This window comes from Acanthopagrus latus, chromosome 23, assembly GCF_904848185.1.
Source record: "Acanthopagrus latus isolate v.2019 chromosome 23, fAcaLat1.1, whole genome shotgun sequence".
Lineage (NCBI taxonomy): Eukaryota > Metazoa > Chordata > Actinopteri > Spariformes > Sparidae > Acanthopagrus > Acanthopagrus latus.
The window spans coordinates 209854-233590 of NC_051061.1; the positions used below are offsets into that span (position 1 = coordinate 209854).

The window sequence follows — 23737 nt, forward strand, 5'->3', positions numbered from 1 at the left end:
ACGAACACATGAAGCTCAGCCCAGTGGAGCTTTCTGCTGCGGTCTGAAATAAAAGGAGCAGTCAGTGATGACACCACCATACACAGCTGTGCATGTGGAGCCGACAGAAGCACTTCCATATGATGGTGACATCACAGACCAATCCTTGCCCACAACATCTCTGCTGCAGGGGAATACAGACAGGTTAGCTCAAGTGAGTTTACGTTATTTGATGGAAAGATGGCATTATTATTTCGTTATTTGATGGAAAGGACGGAGATGAATTGATCCTGAGGGATGCAAAAGACAAACTTCAATAATAAACAAATACAGTAAAGTTACATATATGGAGGTAAAATATTGGGAAATGAGGGAACACAGAAACATTTGAAAAAATGTACATTACTCTGAATTATTACTTTTGTATTTTTTAACCAGCACAGGGTACAACAAAAAATCAATTTCTACAAAGCCAAAGTATGGTGGTTAGTCAAAATTATTAGCTTAAATAGATATATCTACCAGTACAGAGTGGGCCTAATAAAAATACACTTTTGAAACTGCCAGTTATATGGGAAACTGGCAGATGTATAGAGTACTTTATCAATCTCAAAGGGAAATTAAAGTGTTACAGCCACTTGACATAAATCAAAATACAAAAAAAATGAGGTAGGTTAAAGAAACAAATACAATTAAAGGCTGAATTATATACAATAACTAAATAGACTAACTCAGATATCAAATATAAATAATAAAGATGAAATTAGAATACAGACTGGAGAACCTTAACAAAAACTACAACTATGATGTACTATTTGCTGAGTATACACTGTTTAATTATATTAATATGCTACAGTGTAGGTCACTGTCCATTAATGCCAAGTCAGGTGGATATTGCTATGGTAGCAAGGTGCATGATTGTCCACAGATGGTAGAATTAAGTGTGCATTGATAGTTGAATAATACAATATACAAAAGAGTGAGGGCACAGCTTATTGTTTAATAAACAATTAACATTTTTGCCCGCTTATCTGTCTGATTGACAGTTTTATTGATCACTGAGATAGCTCTGACCTGGAATGAAGTTGTTCCAATATAAAAAAAGAAATAGCGTCAATGTAGTTAAGCTACTTTTGCCATTTTAGCTTGCTACATTTCTCTGGGGGATAACTTCGGTGTAGTGAAGCTTAATTTAATATAGAGCAACTGGAAGCTTAGCTCGCTACACTTTCCAAGTAGCTTGCCCAACACTGTGCACTATATATATATATATATATATATATATATATATATATATATATATATATATATATATATATTCTTATAGTGTTATTTTATATATATTTATGTATATGTATATGTATATTTTATATGTACGTATGTACACTTATTTCATCTATATATACCTATTATATATTATATATTACTTAAACTCCTTATATTATTTAAATTACTTATATATATAAAAGGATATTTATATTAATTAGGGTTAGGGTTAGGGTTAACCCTTATTAACCCTTATTATATTTATTTCATATCTTTATATGGGTGTCAGGAACTCTTTTCTGTGTCTTTTCTTTCTTGATCCTTTATGTGTAACAGTGATGTATGTGACATGGAGCTTCAGTTTCCTTGAGGGAACCTCCCAAAAGGATTAATAAAGTTGTCTAAGTCTAAGTCCAAAAGTAGATGAGGGGGCCTGTGCATCTATATCAACAAAGACGGGTGTGTAAACACCACCTTAGTCACTAAACACTGCTCTCAACTATCGTTAAATAACCATCGTTAAATGCTGGCCGTTCTATCCGCTGAGGGATTTCACCATAGTGATCTGTTGTTTACATAGCGCCTAGCACAAATGCTAAAGCTAATATGTGTCTGTTACTTGATTACAGTGGTCTGCCTAATATTGTGTGTGTGTGTGTGTGTGTGTGTGTGTGTGTGTGTGTGTGTGTGTATATATATATATATATATATACTGTGTATATATATATATATATATAGATAGATAGATAGATAGATAGATAGATAGATAGATAGATAGATAGATAGATAGATGTGTTAAGTGTTTAAGTGTTTTAACACCTGTTATTTAACAGAGCTGAATAGAGTTTATTGAGGAAACAGATTGTGGTTGACTTACCCTGTGTAGTGAAACTGAGTTTTCAGTTCCAGAACAGCTGATCTGAGTTAGGTAAGTCAACTCTGAGTATGTAAACTCTAAGTTGAGCTTGTGCCTGACAACTAGTAAAAACCCCTCATCAATGGAGCTCCAATACTGTGATTCACCATGGCAACAGGGGAGAAAACAGGAAGCAGACATTTTCTGATGGTTACTTTTGTAGTTATCTGTGGGGAAATAAAGCCGAATGACAGCCAAATGAAATGTGAGTTAATTCTCTTCTGGATGCTGGAATGCTAAAAGGCATTCACACTATTGTTATTCTGGAATTTATTATTGGTTAGAGTTAAGGTTGCTCTTTGTTTCACGGAATTCTTTATTTTTCTTCACTGGTTGTGAATGCAGGAGGCATACACAACATGTGTTCTTCGTTTCACGGAATTCTTTATTTTACTTATTATATCTTCAAGGGTCAGAAAGTTTGGCCCTTAACTCCTTCAACATTTTGCAATGGATTCACTCCATTCAAACACAGAATATTCATCTCAATTGGGAAGTGACAGCTTATTTTTTTCTAATTGATATCATTCATAATTTCAGAGATATTTGATGTTTTTCTGCCCTTTTTTCCCATTCAAGCAGATTACGGAATCTCCAAAAATATCAAGCATATTCAAAGCCAATCTAGTCATTTATAATTCCAGATAGAGTCAGACTGTGAAACGTTCACAAAGATTAGGACTTTCTCACCTGAATTCTACTTTTTGACAGCATTCATACTTTTTGCACGGTTGCAGTTCAAACATTGGTATCTTTTCAACCACTTGAGATTTTTGCATTGGTGTGTAAGGGGTGGAATGCTGACAGCCAGAGTGGCGGAGCTCAAAAAAATTCAGCAAATCTCATCTTCACTTCACCCTCATTTCCACAATTTTCACTACAGCAGAAAAACACCAGTGTGTAGGTACACTCGTGCTCGTGCTTACAGTGGATCTCTGGAGGCAATCGGACAAAAACTTTTGGCTCGGTGGGCATTTAACTGACAGGAGCACTGACCAACTGCCGTATTAAGTCCCATTAAACTTAGCAGAAAAATATATATGGGCAGGCAAACACATCCACTTTTCTAAACTTCTCCACAAGACACATTTTTGACCACAGACACACAAAAACTTTCCAAATGCTCACAAGACTCTCATAGTTCTACCATATCACTATTTGAGTGAAAGCAGTTACAGTTTTGGACAGAGAAGCATGTTAATATGAGGTGAGCCTCAGCTGAAATCACTATTAAAACAACTGTCAACCGGGCTAACACAGAGAGACAGATTTATCAATGGGTTTAATACACACACACACACACACACACACACACACACACACACACACACACACACACACACACACACACACACAAGCATGTGTAAGCATGCACACATGACCACACATGTACACACATACATATACAGTCATGCTTAAGCTTGCACTCACATGCACATGCACACAAACACAAACACACACAGTATATTTCCCAACATTTTAACTGCATTTAACTATTATCTTTACATTCATTCAAGCCAGGAACTCCATTAAAATATTGAAATGGTCCCAACCATCGATATATTGAGATTTATTGAATTTCTCAGTCTGATTCAGAGTATTAGATTCATTCTCACTGTAACGTCTCTTCATACTCCATCAGCTGCTTTTCAACACAAATTCAAGCCAGCATTGCAGTTTGGCTCAAAGCTTGTATTCTTCTCTTAATGCTTTGCTCTCACCCAACATTTAGGAAGTTTCATTCTCTTCAAACGAGACTTCAAATAAAATAAAGCCACCAATTCAGTTTGGCCTTAGTTTTTCAACAAATCCTACATTATTTTACAGTTTTTAGATATTCTTGAAATTATGCAAAGTTTTCACAGTCAGCAATCCGCATTTGGCTTCAGCTGGTCAACAGGGAGCAATCACAACCGCAAGTTCTCCAGAACTTGCCTTCTCTAGTTTATATCCATTCTTTTGTTGATATCAGTTGAAGCCACCAAGCAGGTCACAGCTTGCTTGTGTTTTGTAGTAGCTAGCACGTTTGCGAATGCATGATGACCCATGATCTGTAACCCGTGACACGTGATGCGTGACCCGTACAAGAAGTGATCTCAGACTGGCTGTTCTGTACGTCAATCAGGTGGCATGGACTCGACCTGTTGTAGAGTGCCCTCTGGTGGACGCCAACACTCATAATATGGTTGGAGGGTGTTTGGTCCATTTTCAATTTATTTTTCAAATATTCATTTATCGGCCATTATAAATGCTGATACAGATAGTTTGGAGTCGGGCCAAAGTCTGGCTCTAGTACAGAACCTAAATTCTTAGGTAGGGCTGCAACTATTTTCAACTTCTTTTGACTGCCCATCTGTCAGTTATTATATCTGTTCATCAATCAGTTCTTTGGTCTGTGAAATGAAAGAAAATAGTGAAAAATCAGTGTCCCTTAAAGCTCAAGACATTTACATGACATTCAATGACATTCTCAGTGAAATAGGAGGAAATAAACCAGAAATTAATCACCCTGAAACCCCAATCTCAGTGCTAGAAGGCAGAGTAAATGTTTTGTGTTTGGTATTTTGTTTGCTTTCAATTAGTGCCTACTGATAAGCGATGCTCTCCAAGCTACCTGAGGCCAGATGATTTTGCCAGTCAGACGTGGTAAATTGCCTTCTAGAATACTAGTAGTGTTTTTGTGTTATTTCCTTCGAGATCTAATATTGCTTTATTCTGTCTCCAGTGATTACCTGAATTTCCATTTTTACCAGTGGCTCCGCTTCTAGCATCCCAGCTCTCAACACCTGTGCAGCAAACAGCCTTCCCTGCGCTCACCTGAGTCTATACACCACACAGTCCACGAGCGCGACCTTGAGCTACACTCACACCTGAATAACCAAAAAGTTCTAAGTCATGCACTGTTTTTTTTCTTTTTGTTTTTTTGTTGATTTTTTTCTGTTGATAACAGAAGGTGGTAGAGTAAAACATCCCTCTTCTTTTTAAGAGTTGCACATCCACAGTACTGACCAGGCATGACATCATCTAATGGTGGGTCCTTTTAAATATCTTTTACTCAAGTCTCTCTCTCTCACTCCGCACCGACTGAACAGTGTTCAAGTACTGCTTGAACAGAGCTGGATGGACAAGTATTAACAAGCCAACAACCTTAACTCCGACAAAAGTCATAGCATCGCTCCTGAGGAGGTGCATGTCAGCCCAGCTGTTGTGTTTTCATTGCAGCCATCTGACGCTTGAACTGACCTGTGACTCTGCAGTGTGGAGTGAAGTGAATGCAATGAATTTAAAAACAAATCCAGATTTAAATAGACCGTAGCTGATTTCTTGTCCACTGTGAAAGGGATATTACTGGTCAAGGGGGCTGTGTGTGTGTATTGATATTATTATAATAGAGGACCATGTGATTAAAGATTTAGCCTATTCAATCGTAAATGTGTACAAGAAGAAGAAGAGTATGTAAGAGTGCAAAACCACCACCGTGTTGTCGAACGTCACAATGGCAATATACAATGTAGAACGTTTCTCGAGAGAAGAAGTTTTACAGAAGATATCTGAAGATGAAGACAGCGATGAGGACTATATCTCTGAAGAGGAAGAACTTTTTCAACACGGGATTGATCCGGAAATTGACAAGTGAGTTCATCATCGTATCATATGTTTTGTTAGAATGTCCTGCATATTTGAAAGTTGTGTGGTGTATTTTATGATGAAGTCTCATCAGTTAAATGTGGGTGCTTTGGTTGTATTACAGGAGATGTTTTACTGTTGTTGCCTATACCATTAGCTAATGTTAGTATTATTTATTATTTTTCTCAGCCTTGATGAGGAGGAAGATGAGGATGACACGGTGCCTCGGAAGCGCTCTCTAGCGACCCAGGGCAGGTAATAACAGCCGCAAAACAGAAACCGGTATGTGTAATCGTATACTCATGACTACAATACTTCTGAATGATTTGATTGAATAAATTGCTAGAGTTGGAGTCAGATGTACAGTATGTCTGTATTGTTTGGTTTTGTATTGTTTCTGTATTGTTTCTGTGCAATAGCACAGAGTTATACACATTGGTAAAAGGTTAGCAATACCCAAAAATATTTGAACAGTCCAACATTGCAAATTTGTGTGATAAAATTTGGTGTCTCAGTATACCATTTGGGTATCATGTGTCCATTTTCTAATGATAATCTCTGCCTGGATCTTATCATGAAAAAAAAACACTGCAGAATTGTCATACTTTGTGCTATCTTCTTCAAATTTGAACCAGGTGTTCATTGATAGTGTGCTTACAGGCCCATGCTGTCATTTACCTTTATGGATGCAATTTTTATTATTATTAGTTAATTTATTTTTAGGTGGACTAAAAAATGTTAATCTCTGGCTCACGTACTGAGCCCACTGCTCTGGTCCAGTAATACTTGAAAACTTTCTGACACTTTCACAAGAGACTTTATAGTGTCCCTTCTCTCGCAAGCCCTCATTCATGCATATAGTCAAAGTGGATCAGAGGCTACAGCCATTATAATTTGAGCATGGAATTTTAAGCATTTTTGCTTCAAAATATGGTGGGAGTGGAAGAGGTTAAGGACGATAAGTTAAAGACAATTATTTGTCTATTGACATTTCTTTTACTATGACAAAAATATAATAAGAAAGTGAACTGTTCCTAATTGCATATTAGTGGAACTGGACTTTGAATGCAAACAGCTGTAAAGCAAGCAATTCCCCCTTGGGGATCAATAAAGTATTTCTGATTCTGATTTCTTAATTGAAGATTTTCTTGCGATGTGCATGCTGCAGTATTGCTGTTGATGTTCTAGACGCCTACTGTGCAATGTTTTATTCTATTAAATGACTTGTTTTGTGTGCATGTATGCTTACTTGTACAAGATGCATATGCATATAAACATGAAATACTATTTTCAGATCATTTTGATTTGAATAATTTCATGGAAATGTTGCAGCAAACCACTGAGGACCCAAGTAAGTAAACAAATGATCACTGTTAGAATATTTTGGACAGTAATAGAGCAAAAGAAATAATTAATTAAAGCTGCAAGCAGCGATGAATGGGCCCTCACAGTCCACATGCGTCGGGGCATGCTGCCATTGGGGCTTGTTCACGCAACATCTTCCGCTGAGGAAGTCGTTCCTTTATAATTCGGTGGCCTGTTACTGCCAGTATCAAATAATGTACGCTGAAGTCAGAAAAACACACTGGTTCTCTTGGGAGATCTTGAAAAAAATCCAGAGAATCCATCCAGGTCAGAGAAGAACTGATTAACTAATGGAATGTGACATGTCACCTGCTGCATGATGAAAGCTGAAGATGAAGAAAGATGAAATTAAAATGCTGAAAAGGCAAGAAAACTGAGAAGTAAGAGGGCTGAAAGAGTGGAGGGTGGAGATATAAAATACATGTTTCATGTCACATTTCATGTGACTCAGGCACACCAATGTGGAGATATGCAACACTTTCTGTTTAGAACAAAATTTGCAGGAAGTTGTTATTTAATGACTTCTATCAAAATTCTTTCAATAAGTTTTTGTCAGGAGGGCCCATAGATGCTGTGTGCCAGATTTTGTGCAAATCGGTGAAATTGCCTGGGAGGAGTTTGAAAAAGTAGGTCTTCAACTTTTCGCTAATTTGTGAAAAAAAAAAAAAAAACGGTAGGCAGAAATGGGTCTATGTGGCCTATACCACGAGATTCAGCACAATTCACTAAATGTGTGGATATAAGGTTTTTTAAGTTGCGACAAAGTATATGGCAGTTATAAGCCAAAACGCACTGCCCTTAACTGTAGCATCACCTAGTGGTGGAAATTCAAGACGACAATAGATTATAAAATTTTTCGCCAGGTGTGACTTACATTCTAAGTTTGGTGAGTTTTGGGGTATGTTCAGGCAATGAAAAATGCAGTCATTTTGGCCTAAGGAAAAAAAAATCATTCGAAAAACAATAGGGACCTTGCAGGTTCCCTGCTTGGGCCCTAATAATAATCATTCGAAAAACAATAGGGACCTTGCAGATTCCCTGCTCGGGCCCTAATAATTAAATAAAACACCTTGCTTAGCTACAAAGAACAGCCAATCATAGGCCTGCTCACACCAATCACTGATTTCACACTGCTGTGAACTCCATCTGCTACCCACTCTTCTCCCTCACCTCCCTCTTCCTCCCCTCAACTCCCCTCAGTGTCCCCCTTGCTCAGATGCCCCTTGTTGTTCCCTCCCTTTTTCCTGACTCCCTGCCATTACTGCCTTATTTACCACCTCCCTTCTACATCTATGCGCCTCCTCCTCCCGTCTCCCATCATCCATCCATCTGCTCAGCTGTACCAAAATATGAAAAAAAGAGAATACAATTAAATATAGCTTTTCGTGAGTGTGTATGTGTGTGTGCGAGTGGGAGATGTCAGGTCCGTGGTCACAGTTCCTTTGACGTCGGTAAACCTCACCAGCAATCTTGTGAGTGTGTTTTGTAGTCTCTTCTCTTTATTAACCCTTTATTAATGTTCTACAATGTACCACTGACATTAATCATGTGTGTCCCTCAACCGACACACACACAAATGCAGAGGGGTCTTAATTAGCCTCGGGGGTCACATTTAACAAAGCATATGGCACACAAAGGCTGATGGAGAACCGACATGCTAACACAGCCACACGGTGACTAGCTTCAGTAGCACAGCGCCACTGTACCCCACCTTTTGTCAATTTTGTCGGCGAACAAACCTCAGCGGGAAGCGAAAGAGGAGGAAGAAGCACAAGATGCTCAACCGACAGAACTGAACGACCCTGTGCTCAAGTCTAACCGTAAGAGAAGCGAATAAAGCCAGCATGTCGCGTATACGTTGAATAAAAAGCCATTCGCCTACCTTTAGCACAATGATGTCTGTATATGATGTCCCGTGCGCTCCTTGTTGTCGTCTGGCTTCTTTAACGCGACAGTGTCAAGTCAACAGGAAACTGCACATTAAGTCCGGTATATTTTCAAAGTAAAGCACCACTTATGTATTACGTTTTGATGAAACATTTCAAACTGTAATTGTTGTCATTACTATACGATATGCCGCATGAAGTCGGTAAGTAGGGAGTAGGAGCTGAACAGGTTTTGTTGTATAGACATGTAAACTTTGAAGGCAGATTCAGCATATTTCCGGTTATATGCTACATATTTCTGAGACTTTGACACCCACCGATGCAGTAGTTTCCTATCACATTAAAGGGCCAGTGCGATGTTTTTGATGGTTGTATTTCCTCTTTCTTTCCTTGAAACGGGCAATTTAAGTAATAGGAGCTGAAATTGTGGCAGCTGTAACACAGAAAATAACTGAACTGGCTGAATGGAGTGAAAGATTTAGGCAATCCCCAAAAATTGGTTTTTATAGCAGTGACCTGTCAAATTGAGATCCTATTGAACAGGCGAGTTTAAATCTCTTTGTGCAAGGCAAAAAAAAATCCTTTAAAGCTGCAGTCTTGAGTTCTGAGAAAAAAGTGGACATAATATGTAATGTATTGCTGAGAGAACTACACGTGAGCATAGAGCTGAACTGTGCATACTAAGGCGCTGTGCGCATTGAACAGTAAAGAGTCAAAGTTCAAAGTTCAAAGTTCAAAGTTGGCTTTATTGTCAATGCTGCAATATGTGCAAGACATACAGAGAATTGAAATTCTGTTACTCTCTATCCACAATGAGTGTAAAAAAAGTAGAAGTAAAAATGAAAAAATAAAGATTTAAATATAGATTTTAAATATATACAGGTGACATCACGGAATGTAAACATGTGAAACATTTGTACATAGTGCAATTTGCAATTTTTTTTATTTTTTTATTTATTTATTTATGTATTTTTTCTAAGTGTTATTTTACTGAGTTTTACTGAGTTTGTAAAGTGGCTGGTGCCTTTTGGGTGGGGGGGGGCGGGGGGTCAGTAATGTCCGTGGGGGGAGGGGGGGGGGTCAGGGGGGGGTCAGCAAGGTCCAGAGTTTGTGGGGGCAGCGGGCGGAGAGGGAAGGGGGGGCAGTTCTGGGAGAGAGTTCAGCATCCTGGTGGCCTGGTGCATGAAGCTGTCCCTCAGTCTGCTGGTTCTCGCCCGGAGGCTCCTCACCCTCCTCCCGGATGGCAGGAGACTGAAGAGATGGTGGTTGGGGTGGGTGGGGTCGCCCGCAATGCTGAGTGCTTTGCAGGCTAGGCGTGTTTTGTAAATGTCCTGGAGGGAGGGGAGGGGGGTACCGATGATGACGTCACACAGCATCAGCAGGCACAGTTAGAAACACTGGTGATTATGAACACAATATGTTACATCTCCCCTCCTTAGAAAAACAAAACAAAACAAAAAACACATTAAACAAACTTGACTGCATTTCACTCAACTTCAGATCAACTCAGTAGTGCTTATTTGTTAGCTGAAATTCTAACTCGGACATCAAACATTCACTGTTCAATATATGCATGTAATATCGTCTTTAAGGAAAATAACAAGAAATAAACAGAACATAAATACAATTACTTCTTGGATCTTTTTTGTACATAACTAGGAAGAAAGTTCACTTGCACTTACTTTAACAATATGAACATAACTTGACAACCATTAGTTAGCTACAGGGTTATCAAGGGGCTTCACAACTCCAAAGTCTCTTCACTGTTTGCACTGCGTGCTCTGCTTCATCATTTGAGTGCGGCAAGTTGGTGGTGGACAGGATGGACAACATCCCTGGTGTCCGGATCGATCTTAGTGGTGTCTGTACCTGGCAAGTTTCCAGTGGTGTGTGTCAGCGATGGAAACTCATTCAGAACTGTAGACACACTCTGTGTTGGGGTAAAGGCATTAGTGCTGTACATTTTGTCTCTCTCAACAGTCCTTTGAGGACTGAGCAAAGATGAGCAATCAGGTCCAGAGGCTCCACTGTAGCACCACTGAGCACATTTTCCGAGCAATGTCCACAATTTCAAACTCTGAACTCACTTCACACTTTTTGTACTTTATTAAAAGATCAACTACAGCAACAGGCTTTAGCATATGATTTGAGTATGGGTGTAGGACAGTATTGGAATGTTTCATCTCACCTTCATGCATGAGTAACTGGTACCTGTCCGGAGTTAGGGTGTTGCACTTGGCGCCCGTGTCAGTCTTGAACAACCCTTCCTTCCACATTTACGGTATAAATGGATATCCTTATGGTTAAAACATAGAATTAAACATATGTCCAGCAGGGGTCCTTATTTGTCCAGCAGAAAAGCAGCTAATTCTACATTGCTCTTGACCCTGCAGGAAAAAACAGCATAAACCAGCATGATTTCCATGGTGGTCTATGCTGGTTAGTGCTGGTTTGGTGCTGGTTTAGCTGGTGGACCCAAGGTCCCATTAATTATGCAGGCCTACCAGCATAGTCTTGCTGGTGAAGTTGCTGATGAAGCTGGTCACCAGCTTCCAATCACCGGCATCCCATGCTGGTGCTGGTATGCTGGTCAGCAACATCCCATCACCAGCATACCAGCACCAAAACACCAGCTATGCTGGTCTATGCTGGTTTGTCCAGCATGGGAGTCCTTACAAATCCTGCAGCTCCCTCCGCCTCTGACATGACTACTTTTTCTTCCCAAATGATTGCATTTTGCACTACCTGAACATACCCCGAAATTCACCAAACCTGGAGTATACGTAACACCTGCTGAAAAATGTCATTATCTTTTGTCGTCTTCCATTTCCACCTCTAGGTGGAACTATAATCAAGGTAAGTGCATTTTGGCTTATAACTCACATATACTTTGTCGCATATTCAAAAACCTTATATCCACACGCTGAATTGTGCTGAATCTAGTAATCTATGCCACGTCCATTTCCGGCCCCGGATTTTTTCCCGCATATTTGCGAAATGGCGCGAACCTACTTTTCCAAGTTCTCCCAGGTCATTTCACAAATTTTCACCACACATATGCACACAGCATCTGTGGACCATTCTGACAAAAAGTTATTAAAAAATGTTGATATTGCAAACAATAGTCAAGTTATTAGATAACAACTTCCTGCACATTTGGTTACAAACAGGAAGTGTTGCATTTCTCCGCATTGGTCTGTCCGAATGACATGACATGACTACTCCCCCATGAGTCACTGGGACTCTGTGAAAAAACGATAAACTTACTTTTTCCAACTCCTCCTGGGCCATTTGACTGATTTGCAACAAAACTTTACAAGTAGTATCTGTGGACAAAACATATCAAAAGCTTTCACCTACGTCACATGTGCTGGCACAGTCTATTTTGATGTCTCGCCATAAAACCATCAACTCATTATAACTTCCACATACAATTTGCCATCTACTTCAAATTGTTAAAACATGTAGAGGGTCTTGCCTTGAATACGTGTGCGTGGCACACCCCGACACGCGTGGACTGTAAAGGCCCGTTCATTGCTGCTTGCAGCTTTAATTATCCGTGTTTTCTCTCTGGCTCAGTCCAATCCTTTGTTTTTACACTGCTTTTCTTTGTCAGTATTCTTATTTCTTCTCTTTGTCTTGCGCAATAGTGGGGCATTTTTCGGCTCTGTTGTTGTCTGTTCTCCACCATTGTTTACAGTTTGGACATGAAAGTATCCGACCAGGTAAGTGCAGGCACTGCACCTGCACGGGGGAAGGGCACTGCCCAGGGCTGGACTGGGACAAAAAACCAGTCCAGGCATTTTTGGCTTAGACCGGCCCCTCATAATTAGCGGAACACAACCGACTAGCAATTTATGTATGTGTTCCCCAAAGGAATATATTTTACTATTATCCCAAACCCAACTGTAATTATTGTGGTGAGGTGTGCATATGTTTACTCACTAGACTGGAAAAAATGAATAAAAAAAAAAACCCTTTCAATCCTATGAGCAACCATGTTACTCCCCTGCTGACTTTAGAAGTCTGTCAAATAATCATTGTTGAAAACAAATAAGTAAATTTACTCAACACATAGTTATACCTCGTTAGGTATATTGTATTTCATGCATAATGCATTATCAACATCTATTGCTAACGCCACCACTTCTGTCTGCTCTGTTTAGTTCAATTGATTCTTTTATCCTTTTTATTGAAATCATCTCTAATATGTATTTCTGAATTTCCCCGCTATAGCAGCTCAATTCTAATTCATCAGGTTGAAAGGTGCTTCCTCCTTTAAAAAGCTATAACAGCTATAACATATAACATTTATATCAGGCTAAAAGGCTGCTTTATGAACTCATGCAAAGCAACTTGTCTTAAAAGCAACTGACACTGTCTTACTCTCATTCAATGTGGGCATACTTTTTTTTTTACACTTACTTTAGTAATGCTTGAATTGCAAAGCTTTTACTTATCATTTAATACCTTTTTTAACCACAGCATAGAGGGTTGCTACAAATTCAAACTACTATGCAGCCCTTCAAACTCTTTCGTACTCTACATGTAATAGAGCTAACGTTACCTCCATCACCTCACAGTCCCTGTATTATCCTAACATTACTACCTGCTTACCGGATGTACTACACTGTCCCTGTCAGTCAGCCTGCATCTCTGGCTGCTCCTCTCCTGCCCACTGCTGCTGTCATCACCTTCAACCTGCTGTTGCTGGATCACTGCTGTCTCAGAAGGCGTGAAGGCTACAGAAGCCCCTCCAGAGAACATGTCTGATCTTTGCACATTTTGCAGCATCTACCTCAAGGGTCTTGGCTGGACCACCGACGGAGTTTTGCCAGGAACTGGTGGCCTGGGAGCCGATGAAGGGTCTCTGGCAACAAACAACCTCGCCCGGGCCCTCGACCGAGGAGCAGGCACTGGACCTGGCATGGGACTCGGGCGGTCCTCTGGCCGAGGGGCAGGAACTGGACTCGGCCGGGCCTCCGACCGAGGACCAGACGCTGGACTTGACATGAGACTCAGCCGGGCCTCCGACCGAGGAGCAGGCAGTGGACTTGGCATGGGACTCAGCCGGGTCTCCGACCGAGGTGAAGGCACTGGGCTTGGCGTGGGACTCGGCCGGGCCGCCAACCAAGGTGCAGGAACTAGACTTGGCATGGGCCTCGGCCAGGCCTCCGACCGAGGAGCAGGAACAGGCACTGGACTTAGCATGGGCCTCGGCCGGGCCTCCAACCAAGGTGCTGGAACAAGCACTGGACTTGGCATGGGATTCGGCCGGGCCTCCGACCGAGGTGCAGGAACAGGCACTGAACTTGACATGGGACTCGGCCGGTCCTACGACGGAGGTGCAGGTACAGGCCTCGGTCGGAGGCCCGGCCGAGGCCTGTACCTGCACCTCCGTCGTAGGACCTGACCGAGGTGCAGGAACTTGCGCCATCTGGACCGCCGACTGAAGACCACTGGCAGGTGTCGACCGGACCGCTGACTGGGGGCCACTGGCAGGTGTCGATTGGATCGCCGACTGGGGGCCACTGGCAGGTGTCGACGGGGTTGAGACTGAGGCCTGGGCTGGGAGCTCGGCTGTGGCTGAGGCCTGGGCTGGGAGCTCGGCTGTGGCTGGAGCTGAGGCATGGGCTGAGGCCCCTGAGCCTGACTTCAGGGAGCCAGGACGTGGACGGGCTCGTCGCTTTCTCGGTGTGGGCACTTTGTAGGCAAGCCGGATTCCCCAGAAAGGAGACACTTTGGCTGTGGCATGGGTTGAGGCTGGAGCTGAGGCATGGGCTGAGTCATGAGCTTCAAAGAAAAGTTTGCTTGCAGTGATTTGACAAGCCCTACTGATGGGGTTTGTGACAAAGTCCTGGTACCACCGGATTATCTCCAATCCATTAACTGCAGGGTCCATTTTATAGGGCCCGGTCATTCTGTCAGGGTTGGGTTAAAAGGGAAGAATATGGAAGGGGAGGTGGACCCAAACGCAGTTACCGGAGGCAAGATCAGGGAAACAAAAGGCGAACTTTATTGAAAAGCTGTTACAAAAACCAAAAGCAGACACACGGGGATGAAAAAAACAAAGTAGCAATGAAGTTCAAATCACTGTCAAAGTACAAATCAAACATGGAAAAAATGCAAAATAAATCCAAAACCTACCAAACTGAACAGGAGCAACAGAAAACAGAAAACAATGACCGGGCAAGGAGTGAGGGGAACACAGAGACTAAATACACAGACACTAATGACATGACGAGGAACAGGTGAGGAAAGAGAGGAGGAAGGAAGCCAGGTGTGATAATAAGTGGGAGGAGCACAGAGGAACAGACACAGGCGGGAACAAGACAACAGACAGAGGGAGCCAGAGGGGAGAACATAGGAGAACTTAAAGGACACGTGAGGGCATGGAAAAATCAAAACATGAGACACAAGACAAGGAAAAACAAAACACATAACACAACAAGACATAGAAAAAAGGACATGAATCAAAACCCAAAAAACAAAAACCAGATACAAGGACAACACAAACAGGAGTCGACAGGATTTCTAGACAGCTGACCTGTAGCTTATTCTACTGTCAGATCATAATGACAATTTTAGCAAATATAACCACAAAATAGTTATAGACTACAGCTTTAACTTATTGTGTCTTTATTTTCTGTCATGTGCGCTTCATTTCTATGAACTTACGGACAGTACAGACAAGACCAGGGAAGGTGAACTCATCGCTGCTGGTGCAGGAGTCCCACCCCATGCAGGTCACTCTCACAGCACTGGGCAGCTCCTTCAACAACAGACTGATACACTCCAAGTGTGTATCGCAGTTCCTTCCTTCCTACTGCTGGTCAGACTCTACAATCTCTACTGAATGAATGAGGAAATGAAACACTGTGTCTGACTCCTCTGTAAGACAGAGGAGACAAAGATAAACTCAGGGTTTGGTTGAATAAAACCTGCCAGGAGGGTGGTTACATTCAGAGTCTGTTACTGTGGTAACAAGTTTAAGTTACCTCTCTCTGGAACTGAAAACCCAGAGTCTTTCTGGAATACACCCCAGAATTTCTTGTGGACAGAGGGGGTTATATAATTCTGGTAGGAACTGTATTCATGTATCGTGTTTTGGCAGGCATCAAACCAAAGGAGGAGGGCAGCAGCTTTGCAGGGACTTCCATGCTACATGAAGGAAAATATCCCTGCATTCATGAAGAGGTGTGAGGTAAGCAGCACAATGTTATTTAAAATGATACAACAGCTAAAACTCAGGTCATAGCACATAGTCCGTACGCACTTTGGTTTTTACACACCTACATCTATCTATCTATCTATCTATCTATCTATCTATCTATCTATCTATCTATCTATCTATCTATCTATCTATCTATCTATCTATCTATCTATCCAAAAACTAGTTCACAATGTGCAGGGTCAGGCACATGCACACATAGGGCCTGAGATTTGGAAGACATGCAATTCAGCTGCAATGAAACACTGGTTTATTATTAGACTATGTATTGGAAAGCAAGTGCAAACTAGAAATGCAGGCTACACATCTAAAAATGTGACAAAACCAAGAAATGACTACTGTGACTGCAAGAAGGAACAGCAATGTTTACAACAGCAAAGTCACAATAAACTCAATATCTGGAAGAAGTTTAAGATTTGTGGCAAGATAAACAGCTTACACAGACAGCTGTCATCCATCCACTTTTTCCCCTAGCTCTTCCAGGAGGATCCAAAGGCGTTCCCAGGCCAGCTGAGTGACATAGTCACTCCAGCGTGTCCTGGGTCTTCCTTGGGATCTCCTCCTGGTTGGACATGCCAAGAACAACTCCTGAGGAAGGCGTCCAGGGGGCAGCCAATATAGATGCCCGAGCCACCTCAGCTGGCTCCTATCGATGTGGAGGAGCAGCGGCTCTACTCCGAGCTCCTCCTGGGTGACAGAGCTCCTCACCCTATCTCTAAGAGAGCTCCCCACCACCCTGCGGAGGAAACTCATTTCAACCACTTGTATCTGGGATCTGGGATTCTACGGTCATGACCCAAAGATCATGACCATAGGTGAGAGTAGGAACGTAAATTGACCGGTAAATCGAGAGCTTCACCTTTTGGCTCAGCTCTTTCCTCAATTAATACAACGACCGCATTACTGTAGCTGCTGCCCCAATCCGCCTGTCAATCTCATGCTCCATTCTTCCCTCACTTGTGAATAAGACCCCAAGATACTTGAAATCCTCCACTTAAGGCTGGAGCTCTCCCCCAACCCAGAGGGAGCAAGCCGCCTTTTTCTGGTCGAGAACCATAGCCTCAGATTTGGAGGTGCTGATTCTCATCCCAGCTGCTTCATGCTCAGCTGCAAACCGCCCCAGAACATGCTGGAGGTCTTGGCTCAAAGGAGCCAAAAAGACAACATTGTCTGCCCTGACTGCGCCTAGAAATTCTGAACAGAACCAGTGACAAAGGGCAGCCCTGCCTGGGTTCAACATGCACCGGGAACAGGTCTGACTTACTGTCAGCAATGCGAACCAGACTCCGACCTGGTACTCCCAAAGCACCTCCCACAGAATGCCACAAGGGACATGGCCAAATGCCTTCTCCAAGGCTGCAAAGCACATGTGGACTGGTTGGGCAAAGTCGCATGAACCCTCGAGCACCCTGCAGAGGATATAGAGGGGGTCCAGTGTTCCACAAGCAGGACGAAAACCGCACGGTTCCTCCTGAATCCGAGGTTTGACTATTGGCCAAATTCTCCTCTCCAGTACCCTGGAATAGACTTTCCCAGGGAGGCTGCGGAGTGTGATCCCCCAATAGTTGGAACACACCCTCCAGTCCCCCTTTTTGAATAGAGAGACCACCACCCCGGTCTGCCAGTCCAGAGGTACTGTCCTCGATTGCAACGTGATGTTGCAGAAATGTGTCAGCCACAACAGCCCCACAACAGACTTGCAGTACTCAGGATGGATCTCATCCACCCCCGGTGGCTTGCCACTGAGGAGCTTCCGAACTACCTCAGTGACTTCCGCTTGAGTGATGAATGAATAATCTCTGAGTCCCCAGCCTCTGCTTCTTTTATGGATGACGTGTCAGTGGGATTGTGGAAATCCTTGAAGTATTCCCTCCACCGCCCAACAATATCCCCAGTTGAGGTCAACAGCTCCCCACCTCCACCGTAAACAGTATTGGTTGAGGATTGCTTCCCCTTCCTGAGGCGCTGGATGGGTTGCCAGAATTCCCTCGAGGCAGTCCTCCTCCATGGCTTCCCCGAACTTTTCCCAGACCTGAGCTTTTGCTTCCGCAACCGCCCGTATTGCTGCATGCTCGGCCTGCTGGTACCTGTCAGCTGCCTCAGGAGTTCCCCGAACCAACCAGGTTCGATGGGGCTCCTTCTTCGGCTTGCCGCCTCTTAATTCGGTTCCAGAGCCCAGACTGTGCGTGGAGGTGGGCCCAACTATCTCTAGCCGGTACCGCTCAACCTCCCACATTAGCTCAGGCTTGCCCCCCCCAGCGAGGTGACATTCCATGTCCCCATGGCCAGAGTCACCATCTGGGGATTGAGTCGTCAGGGCCCCCGCCCACGACCGCCACCCAAATCGCATAGCACTGGCCCCTTCTGAACCCTCATGTGGCTGGTGAACCTACTTTCAGGCTGTGCCATGCCAGGTCCCGTGGGCAAAGACCCAGCCACCAGGCGCTCGCCTGTGGGCCCCAACCCCAGGCCTGGCTAGAGGGTGGGGCCCTGGTAACACCATTCTGGGCGACATGAACGTCCTTGTTGTAGTCTTTATCATCAGGGGCATTGGAACCTCTTTTAGCCTGACCCGTCACCTAGGACCTGTGTGCCTTGGGAGGACCCTACCAGGGACGTTAAAGCTAGGGTCTACAATCCTAGAGAGCTAGCAAGCGAGCTAGCAAGATTTGAAAGTGGCACCTCCTCTAAGTCCTCCCCATCCCGTCAGCGCTCTGTCCAGAGCCACGCGCCCACAAACTTGAACGCGCATCCGGCAGTGGGACTCAGCAGGGAGAAGGAGATGCCAGAGCATGATGCAGCAATTCAGCTGAATTTAGCACGGAGCAGACAGGAAGTAAAGTGCCGAAATAACAAACAACATCCAATTACTTTTCAAAATAAAACACTTCGTGTTGACACCAACATCTGTCATGAGGCCAGCTGTCTAGCATACTGTGCCGCGGCAGACTCAAACCGCAACCGGTGGGGACTGCTGGAAGGCAGAGAAAAAACCGGATCGGAAGGCAAGGCAGGGCAAGGCAGCGGACCCGTATCCAGTGGAAACTGGGCCGACTCATTAGCCATTCTCATGGCTAAAAACAACACAAGAAGCTAATGTTAGCATTGGGCTAATACGAGCTACAAACGTAGCCATGTTGGCAAACCTTACATATTTCACGAAAAATAACAAATTCCCCTGAAACTAAACAAATCATTACCTGTCCAACAGAAAGAGAGCAACCTCTGCCAACCAAATGAACGTCTTCTGCTGCAACTCCGTATTTCTGCAGAGGAGTGTGCTGAACACTTCCGGCATCAGTGAAACATAACGTGTGCACGCGTGGAGGAGGGAGGGACAGGGGGGTCGCAGGCAGAGCGAGACATGAAGGCATCTGACCAATCCGTGCTATTTCGGCTGAAAAGCAGGGATTGGTCAGCTTTTTCTCAGTCCTGCACCTGCCACAGAGGTATGATTAGTTTCGTTCCTTACTCTGAATACATAATGTATTGACCACTCTGAGGATAGCAGGCCCATTTCACCCAGTTTAACAAAATGTGTTTCTGAACAACATTACAGACCCTAGCTTTAAACCCCAGACAACATAGCTCCTTGGATCATTCAGGTACTCAAACCATGGTAAGTTGGCAGTTCAAAGGAGGAGATGGTAGACAATCGTTGCATATTTTTATTTTTTTTTTTACATCCCTATGCACAACAGGATTTTATTTATTCATTAATAAAACACACAAAAAGAGCACTTTTCAATAGGAGGCAAAAATGGCAGGGGCTCAAGCACCCTCTGGGCCACTCTCTCTCTCTCTCTCTCTCTCTCTCTCTCTCTCTCCCCTCTGTGAGAGACAGAGCAGAGTGGCAGTGGACAGAGATGTGGCTTTAGGCTCAACACACACACAACACGATATTACAAGAAACGCGTATGTTAGACAACCGTGGTGTTTTTGTACCGCCTTTTTGTTTTTCTTTTACATCCCTATGCACAACAGGAATTTATATATTCATCAATAAAACACACAAAAAGGGGACTTTTTAATATGAGGCAAAAAGGGTAGGGGCTCAAGCACCCCTTGGGCCCTATGTGTGCCTGCTTTTGGCAAGATAGTGTATGTTTAGCATCCTGTTGGTTGCTAGCAAAAAAGCTATTACCAAGAAGTAGCTGAAGATAGTGGCATCTAAGATGGAAGATTGGGTTGAAGTAATGCACAATATTTATTTGATGGAAAGGTTGACTTTTTCGCTCAGATTAGAATCTTGTGAAGTGTATATTGGCAACACTGCCTGCTCGAACTAGGAGCATTGTCTGAGGTTGTTGCAACATGTTTGGCATTGAGGTGGTAGCGGAGGCTTGAAGTGCTCCGGTGATGGGCAAATTCTTTCTTGCACAATTTGCACACAACTGTGCTTTTATCCAGGTTTCCACCCGGTAGTTTTTTAGACCTAAAATTTCTGCCAACTGAACCAAGCAACGATTTCACATGGGTTTCCATTTCTCGTGTTGTGTCCTGTGCATGTGTATTACGGGTTTTTCGGGAACTCGAGCAACGAGCAACGTTCCACACTGTTTGGAGCGCAGCAAAAATAAGTTGCGATTAAATGCGTTATTTTTTTGTTGCGTTATTTTTTCTGTAATTAATTAATCACAATTAACGCAATAAATTCCCAGCCTTTATTTTGAAATCAATAGAAAGATAACGGCATAAAGAAACAGATAGATAGATAGATAGATAGATAGATAGATAGATAGATAGATAGATAACTTTATCAATCCCAAGGGGAAATTAGGTCATCATAGCAGTGATGGAAGTACAAATACAATCAAAATGTAAGGGTAAATATAGAAATGAAGTACTATACACAATATGCAATAGAGATAGATAAAATAAAAGATAAAATACTGAGGCAAATAAAATAAAATACCAAGCAAAGTGGAACAAGAAAAATAAGGTGCAGTTTTAAGATGCTGATGATTCTTGTGTGAAACTGTGACAAAATCTTAACTCAAGACTTGGTATGTACAGTACACTAGAAACCAGTGAGAGACATCTTGTGGAGAAAATCTGTTATTAGATGTCCTCAGCTTATGACTCATAACTCTCTCCCTCCAGTCCCTGCTGATAACACACACCCAGAAAGTGAAAAACAGTTTTACATCATGAACTTGGAAAGAAATCCAACTTATTGCACTACTTTATATTATTATCATAGCTTGATTATTTCCAGTTATCAGATTATTTTCGTTAAGTAACTGGTCTCCTTGTCTCATTTGTTATTGACAGTGAGAAAAAGAAAAGATACATTTATATTTTAATGCTGTGTGAACAGCCATAGATACATGTCATTTAGCTCAAGATCACAAGTTAATTATTTTATGCTGTAAGCACTCACACTATTATTCTTAGGGAATTTAATAATATTATACTTCTGCACATTTTTTTGGTCGCTTATCCTGCTAAAAGCTAGATGTATTGAGCTACAGAAACCATTCAACTTTCAAAATGTTAGCATTTTAAGGCTTGTATTTTTGGCGTTTCTGTCTGTTAAACATTAAGAAATTCAGCTTTTACTGCAAAATTTTTCCCATTCATTCTTATGGGGATTTTTTTTTAAGTTTCGTTCTGCTTTGACTACAGCATACGTTCTTGCTAGAGAAACCGTTCAGCTATCAAAATGTTCAGCTTTTTAAGCCCATTCTTTCATGGTTTTTGTCTTTGTGTTTTTGTGTTTTCCCCTGTTTGTCCTCCCCCTCTTTTCTTCTATCACCAACTCCTGTTTACTGGCATCTGGACCTGTGGGCATGGCAGCAGTGTCAGCAACAGTGGAGAGGCACACCTGCAGATCATTCCACTCATTATGCCCAGCTACAAAAACCTGGTCTTGTCTCCACTCCGACGCCAGATTGTTCTGCCAGTTACGGTGGCTGAATCAAGGGCCTCTAGCCATTGTGTTAGCGACTTTGTGATCTCTTAGAAATCGTATTTCTACATTCCTAGTGTGTGTATTTTTCAGATAGCCCCATCTTGCGATTATGTTTTTTCTGCGTACCTACTTCGTGGCTGATAGACTCCTGCACCTCTCCATTCTGGCACACCTACCTGCCAGTATAGTTTCTGGGATGTGTCAGCGTGTAGTATGTTGATAAAACAATCTGCGGAGGCAAGGCTTGGTGGAATGATGAGAAATCTTTATTGAAACAGATCTCAAGCCTGTGTCCAAACCAGGGCACTCCCTGGTGTTCTCAAATCCTGGCAAAGTTCTGCCCAATGCTTTGCCCTCTGCTCTATCGGAAATCCTATCAAGCATTCCATCTTAGGAAATCTACAATCAGCCACCACCCTTCTCTGCTTCTGTGGGCCTTTTTTAAAATCTGTTCACTTGCACCTTCCTACTTCTTCTAATTGGTCACTTTGGTGGAGCGAGGGTCCATCTGTCTAATAGTAGAAAGAGAAGTTGACCTGCCTCCTTCTTCTGTACTTCTGTACTAACTCTGCTGCCTCTTACAGCCTAAAGTGGACAAGATTGTCTTTCCATACTTATATGGAAATGTATACATTAAGTCAGCTCTGAAGTACTGGCATGAGAGATAAATTCAGTTTTAGTGTTCTATTGGGCCTTGTCCCTTAGCTAAATCTTAACACACACACAGAGCAGATTAATGCCTCCTGAGGCCCCTGGACATGTAAATAACACACCGGCCACACTTCATACCTCACAGTAAGGCCCCCCCAACATAACACATTCAGCCTATTTCTTTTCAGCTTTTCAGCATTTGAAAAATGTAGATTTTTCAGCAAAATCTTTCCCCTTCATTCTGATGAGGAACTGTTCAACTTTGGTTCTGCTACCATTTCAACAGTGTAGTCCAATGCATTATAGTTTTATGCATTTCAGGCAGGTATTTTTCAGGATTTTAAGCAGTTTTTCCAAAATCACTTCAGCTGCCAGCATTCACACTGTGTTTTCACAGGAAATGCAAATGTTTCTAGATTTAATTAATTTTTTGCATGTAGTATAACACAGTCCCCCCAAATATTCGGATTCATCAAAAATTAAAAAATCACACAAAGAAGATTTTATTCATTTATTCTGATGTCACTTTTTACAGTAGCAACAGTAACACGAGAACTTTCTGCTCTTGACAATGTTGGACAGCAGAGGGAGGTTAACGCTCACGCACACTCACAGACACAGTTCCTTCTGATTACTAGCTCTGATCATATATATATATATATATATATATATATATATATATATATATATATATATATATATATATATATATATATATATATATATATATATATATATATATATATATATATATATATACCCTGCAGAGGATTAAGCGGCGTACATATAATGTGTACAGATGATGGATGGATGGATGGATGGATATATATATATATATATATATATATATATATATATATATATATATATATATATATATATACACACAAAATTTTGTTGGA

The 23737-nt window shown here is 42.2% G+C and overlaps 1 protein-coding gene across 3 annotated transcripts in view; it reads right to left on the bottom strand.

The window, feature by feature from the left end:
- The window catches only part of mpp2a (membrane protein, palmitoylated 2a (MAGUK p55 subfamily member 2)), a 52455-nt gene extending 43351 nt beyond the window's left edge, over positions 1-9104 (bottom strand). For 2 of the 3 annotated variants that reach the window (XM_037089466.1, XM_037089468.1), the window contains exon 1: positions 9036-9104. The gene's annotated coding sequence lies outside the window, so the exon portion shown is untranslated. The remainder of the gene's footprint in view (positions 1-9035) is intronic. The other variant, XM_037089467.1, reaches the window with a different exon arrangement.
- Positions 9105-23737: the final 14633 nt, after the last annotated feature.